Here is a 6,378-nt window from a genome sequence, read left to right on the forward strand (position 1 = left end):
AAACCGATGTTAATGAAATGCATGTTAAAATTAGGTACATCGGTTATTGAGTACAACTGATGTTAATATAATTATAAGTTACATCGGTTACTAAGTATAACTAATGTTAATATCATTAAAAATACATCGGGTTTAATCATAAACGATGTAAATAAAGATTTATTTACATCGGTTTTGGTCAAGAATCGATGTGACATATATGCTATTAACATCGATTTTGGTCTAGAACCGATGTAATTTTAAACAATTAACATCGGTTTTAAAACCGATGTTTTGCTTATAAATTCAATAAACAACGCCCCCATAAGCATCGCACAAAACCGATGTAAATAGGCCTAAATAACCAATGTAAATGTCACTTTTTCTACTAGTGATCAATTGAGAAGGGAACATTCTGCGGAGATGCCTGTACTATTCCGTAAGATTGCTTATCGCCCTAGCAATAGACGAAGTCCAAATATTAGATTATAGTTAAACCAACGTAAAGGCTAGGCATGCGGTATACTTGCCAATCTGTTGTGTCTGTTTTCTCTTTACTGTGCCTGTGACCAATTGAGATGTGTGTTTGTCACGGTGGGCTCTCTAGTGTTGTAGGATGTACTGTACACTTACAGATTGGCAACAAGTCTCAATTCCATTTTTGCACATAGCCATTTCTGTTAGGCATTAAGTGTAACATATATAGTACTTACTGAATGCATCATACGGAATATATCCATGGCCGATGACACGGCTGTCGCAACCCTATCAAAAATAAACCAACCGGCTCTAACTAATATAGCAGATGTAAGTCGGGTATCGTACTCCACAGGGAGGCTATTATATCTACTTGTTATTCTAGTCCGTCACAGTAACAAATTGGGGTGTTTAAATTGTTTTCTAAACTACAAAACTGAGAATAAGGCAGACAGAAAGACAGCAATAAAATTAACAAGGATGAAATAAGATGTGATCAAAAATAGAGAGAAATGCTAGGATGTCGGTTCACCATGATAATTAGCCAATTCGGTCATAATTAGATCAGTCGGTCTAATGGGAGAAAGGTAAAGGAAAGTTCCTTCCGGTCCGCTATCCGCCCTAAAATAATACTAACTTAGCTTTCACCCTCATTAGTGTAGTCTATTGTCCATAACAGGACTATTCATTCCAATCTCTCGATCTAGGTCTGAATTTAACCGGATTAACTAGTTTAGAAGCGTGCACTCAACTAAATGATTACAATTAAATTGCTATGATTCAATTCTCACAGGTACACCGTCTAATCTAATTATAACATCATTGTTTTACTACCATGGCTCCCTAATCCTAGCAAGAGAAGAATTAGCTACGCATGATCGTAATGAAATTAACAATAATTGATGAAATAATAGAAGACATGATATAGAGATTGATAATAAGAAATTGTATAAACTAATAACAACTTACTTAAAACAGAAATTAAGAGACAAGTAATTAAGAATGCGAAAGAGAATTAAAGCTTGAATAAAAGAGAAAGAAGGATTACAAAGGTTTAAGATCCGGCAATAGAACGATGTAACGTCGAATAAGGGAAGAAAAGTGTCTGCTAACTGAATGCTTAAGAGTAATTATGAGATTAAGAGATTAAAAGATGAATCAAAGATAACCTAAACCTAATGAAGTCTTTCCTTTATATAGGAAAGATATTTATTAAACACGTACTTAACGAAATAAAAAAGTTCTCGCGATAAAATATCGCGTACTAATAGAAAACCTCTCGATTGAGCAACTTTATTCTCCTCGATCGAACAAAACCTCAGCAAAACCTCTCGATCGAGCACCTAACATACTCGATCGAGAACCATAAAAAGACCACCTCTCGATCGAGAACAGCAGGGTCTCGATCGAACACTATTCACCATCCATAAGCTCTCGATCGAGCAACTTGACCAACAAAAGATCTCGATCGAATGGATTACCACTTAAACAACTCCTTACTACGTTGATTTAGCTTTCGAGACCACTTCACGCTTCTCGAGGCAGCATTAATCTTGCTCCAGTTCTTCCATCTCCGTAAATGCAAGCTAAGGGACAGAAAAAGGCATGATTCTGCTACATTTGGGTCCGTTCCTGCCAATAAGACAAACAAACCAAAGTAGACTATTCGGGGCATTTCGCAATATAAAACTGAGAATTGCATAGAAATACGTGCATAAAAGGTTCAAAAAGACTATATAAAATGCACGTATCAAACCTCCCCAAACCAAACCTTTGCATGTCCTCAAGCAAACTACATGCAAACTAATGGAACGGAAAAGAAAGCTCAGAGCTAGCTACAAATTGTCCACTTAAACCGGTTTAATGCAAACAAACTGACACTTATAGCATAACTGTCAAAAGCAACGAGTTGTATGATGTTCATAATAAAGCTGAACTGTCGACCTTGCAAGACCTTTGAAAATGGACTCTCACGGGTCACTCTTCTCTCATGAAGCAAAGGGTACGCATATGAATGTAAAAGAGAAAGAAATATAGTCACTCACCTAAACTACGACCCACATAAACATGCATGCAACTAATATGATATACAATTCTAGATACCGTAGACATACATTCCAACCAAACGAAGTCCCGTCACAGCCGACGGCTTACACAAGTATGGTAAAGTGAGGCAATGGGTAAGAAGGACAAAATATTTTTGGAAATGTGAGGTAATGAGTCAAGCTAGTGACCTAACAAAACCAAGTAAAAATGCATCCTCTTCTAAACCATCTCAAAATTTGAACAAAATGCCCTTGAATCGGCATAACAAATCACTCAACCAAAAACATACTCCTCATAAGATAAAACTAATGCATAGGATAAAAACCGTTCTTATTCAAATTCTTTTCTCATTTTTTTTTTCTTTTTTTTTTCTTTTCCTCGGTTTTTTCATTGAGATTTTTTTTTTCATCATTTCATCCTCCTTCTTCTTCATAAATTACCAACTACAAATCAATACAATACAAACCAGACGCAGCACGATAAATTATATACCGCAAAAATATACACTAAATTAGCTTGACAAGGCAGGCTAAATTTGGATGTAGTTAAGGGTCAAAAGGCAAATTTGGCTAAATGTGGAGTTTAATGGGTAAAAATGAAAGAAAAAGGGAATGTAAGCACCTCCCTGCTTGTGACACCAACCACTAACCCAAATGTATGTAGGAAAAAAGCAATTGAATTTCATATACGTGCAAGTTAATGATACATGTTATGCAAGGAGTAACTACTCACAATCCTACATGAACTGATCATAGATGACACCAGTTTATATGGCTCTAAAACTTAGAAATTATAAGTAGGTTGCCAAAATTTCAGGTCAAGTCTATTTGTTGAGCTAAATTTTAACATTAACTCGTGGATTTGCAAAAAGACAAAACTAAAAAGATATCAGTTTTTCGCAAGGCTTAAGCAAAAAGGACTAAAAGTAGTGAAATTTCATCATTGAAATCTACCGTTCCGACTCAACCTATATGCAAAATTGATGTGACCATAATTAGAGCATATTTAGTCCCCGAATTAGCTTTGTTCCCATGCTTTTTAGTGCATATTTGGGTCATTTATTGTCTTTAGTTCTTTGTTTTGCATATTCTTTGAGGTTTTGATCCCTTGGTAGGAAAGGAGTGCAAACCTTGCATTTTCATGGCAAAATGAGGCTAAATTGATTGAATTCAATGACCAAGCATCAAGGAGATACAAGATTAGAAGGCCTTTGTACATATTATAGTAGATGGGCAATGATGAGAAAATATCCTTGTATCCCCGAGGAAATCCCCAAGGATTTTATGAAGAAAAAGGAAGAAAAGAAGAAGGAACAAGACTGCCTGACAATCCGTTCGGATTGTCTAGAAGATGCCCGTCTTCACCCCACAATCCGTGCGTCTTCACCCCCAAGACGCCCGGGCAAAAGCTCCAGAAGACGCCCGTCTTCACCACCTGGACGCCCGGGCAGAGACCGCCATATCCGCCCGTCCCGTGCTAAAGACGCCCGGAATCCCAGACAGTCCCATTTCGTCTTCTTCAAGCTTCAAGGAAGGATGCACATCTTTTTCTAGAGACCGGAGTCTTCCAAAAGAGACCGGCGTTTCCTCAACAAGGGACTTAATCGTCATTTAAGCCCTTAGTTAACCCTAATTCATACACCTAATCCCCATTATAAATACCCCATTAGTCTAATTAGAAGAGCATGTTAGCAATCCTTAAAGTAGTTAATATCAATCAAATCTCTCTTTAATCTTGTAATCAACATTTAATCAAGTTTTAATATAAGTTTTATTTCCTTAATCTCTCTCTTGTTCATCCTTTATTTTGGGTAATTGAAGGTTATTTGGGTTATTATTGGGAGATTGACAACCTCTCAATCAAGCATTCAAGTACTTCTTTTATTCTTTGTTTTATTATTGGAATCATTAGTAGGTATAATTCTCTTAATCCCTCTTTAATTATTGTTAATCACTCTCATTTATTCATCATGTTTCACTTTGTTGGTATGATTGACAACATTGCTAGCATGTTCAACATGATAATGAGTGAGTAGTTTCCTTAGCTAGGGTTAATGGGTGATTAGGGGAAACCAACATGAGGGATGATTCATGCTTAAATTAATATGCTATCATAGTTTATTTGCTTGCTTGTTGTGATCTCAACTTATGCACATGTTATGTTTGATGAAATGTGAGCCTATGAATCCTTGCATTTTTTACCCATCACCTATCTTTTCATTGAGACTTGTAAGACATAAACTAACTCGAGTCTCATTAGACCATGTATATTGTTGAGTAGGGAAGATTAAGTCGGCTTGTAGGTGTTGTACAATCTAATCGATTCGGCTCCGGGACCCAAACTTTCCTAGGATTGTAAGATATAAACCAACTCAATCCATCACAACAATAATTGCTTGCTTATAACTTGAGAATATGTTCGTATGATCAATTCCCATGAATCCCCTATGACCCCATGACACCCTAGTACCTTTTATCAATTGTTTACATCCCTTTTTATTCATCTTGCTTGTTTACTTTCATTGCTATTTAGTTTAGTGATCTTCTACATATAACCCCAATTGTGACACCCCTTAAGACACCACTAGTTGCAATAGAAATCTCATCTCAAGTCCCGTTCCTTGAGATCCGACCTTTACTTGCCTCTTTACTAATTGTAGAGTTGTTTGTGAAGTTATAAATTGTGTTTTGGTCTAGGTGCTCTTAACGACAAGTAACCGAAAAATATAGTCCGACCAAAAATGGCGCCGTTGCCGGGGACGGTGTTAACTTGATTTAGATTTTCTTACATTGTTATTAGTTGTGTCTTTCTTTGCCTTGGGGAAGTAAAACTCTTCAAGGTTTGTTCTAATTGTTTTCGAGTTGTTTCATATTTTGCATGTCTAGAAGGTCACAAGGTGACTTGTTACGCTTTGATAACGAAATTGAAAGGACCTTGACAACCAATAGGAGACTTGCTAGGAGAACTTTGAGAGGTATTGGTGAGGTTGTAGATATTCAACCAAATACTATTGAGTTCATCAACCCTTTTGCAAGAGAAGGTTAGGAGAACCCAACACAAAATCCAACACAAAATCAACCCACAATGCCTATGTTATCATCACATTCCGTACCCACCGAGGAGAACCTACCCAATGGTACTCCCACACCACAACATCTAACCGGAAATTTTATTGCCAAATCCGCATTTATCCAATTAGTCGAAAGAAGCCAATTTGGGGGGATGCCTAGTGAAGACCCTCATTCTCATATGGAGACTTTTTGTGACTATTGTGATGCGATTTATCAAACCGGTGTATCTCAAGACCAAATTCGATGGGTCTTATTTCCTTTTTCTCTAATTGGCACCGCGAAACAATGGTTGAAAGGCCTTGATAAGGCTACTCTCGGAATTGATTCTTGGAAAAAGTTGGCTCTAGCTTTCTACAAAAAGTTCTATCCACCGGAAAAGACTAACATGCTAAGAGCTCAAATCACGGGCTTTAAGCAAAGGGATGAAGAATCTTTGTATGAAGCTTGGGAGCGATTCAAGGGAATTTGTCGCTCATGTACTCACCATGGACTTAGCGAGTGGTTCTTGGTACAACAATTTTGGAACGGTCTTTATGAAGATTCAAGGAACATTCTCAACATGGGATCAAATGGAATGTTCACCGAAGTTGATGACAATAAAACTTGGAACAAAATGGAGGAAATGGCGGTCCATAACTCACAATATAGTAGACCTCGCAAGGCTACTAGAGGAGGAAAGCATGAAGTGGACTCCATTACTCAATTGGGCGCTCAACTTAGTGATCACATTGATACCATTAATTTGAAGTTTGAAAAAGTTATGGCTAGACTTGAAGAAGCCTCAAAATCACCAAAGCATCATGTT

General features: G+C 37.1%; 1 non-coding gene across 1 annotated transcript; it reads right to left on the reverse strand.

Annotated features, from left to right (window-relative positions):
- Positions 1 to 5,958: 5,958 nt before the first annotated feature.
- On the reverse strand, positions 5,959 to 6,065 carry LOC141634954 (small nucleolar RNA R71). The gene has a single exon (XR_012539668.1). It is a non-coding gene; the product is annotated as a small nucleolar RNA R71 (small nucleolar RNA).
- Positions 6,066 to 6,378: the final 313 nt, after the last annotated feature.

The sequence above is a fragment of the Silene latifolia genome, chromosome Y, assembly GCF_048544455.1.
Source record: "Silene latifolia isolate original U9 population chromosome Y, ASM4854445v1, whole genome shotgun sequence".
Lineage (NCBI taxonomy): Eukaryota > Viridiplantae > Streptophyta > Magnoliopsida > Caryophyllales > Caryophyllaceae > Silene > Silene latifolia.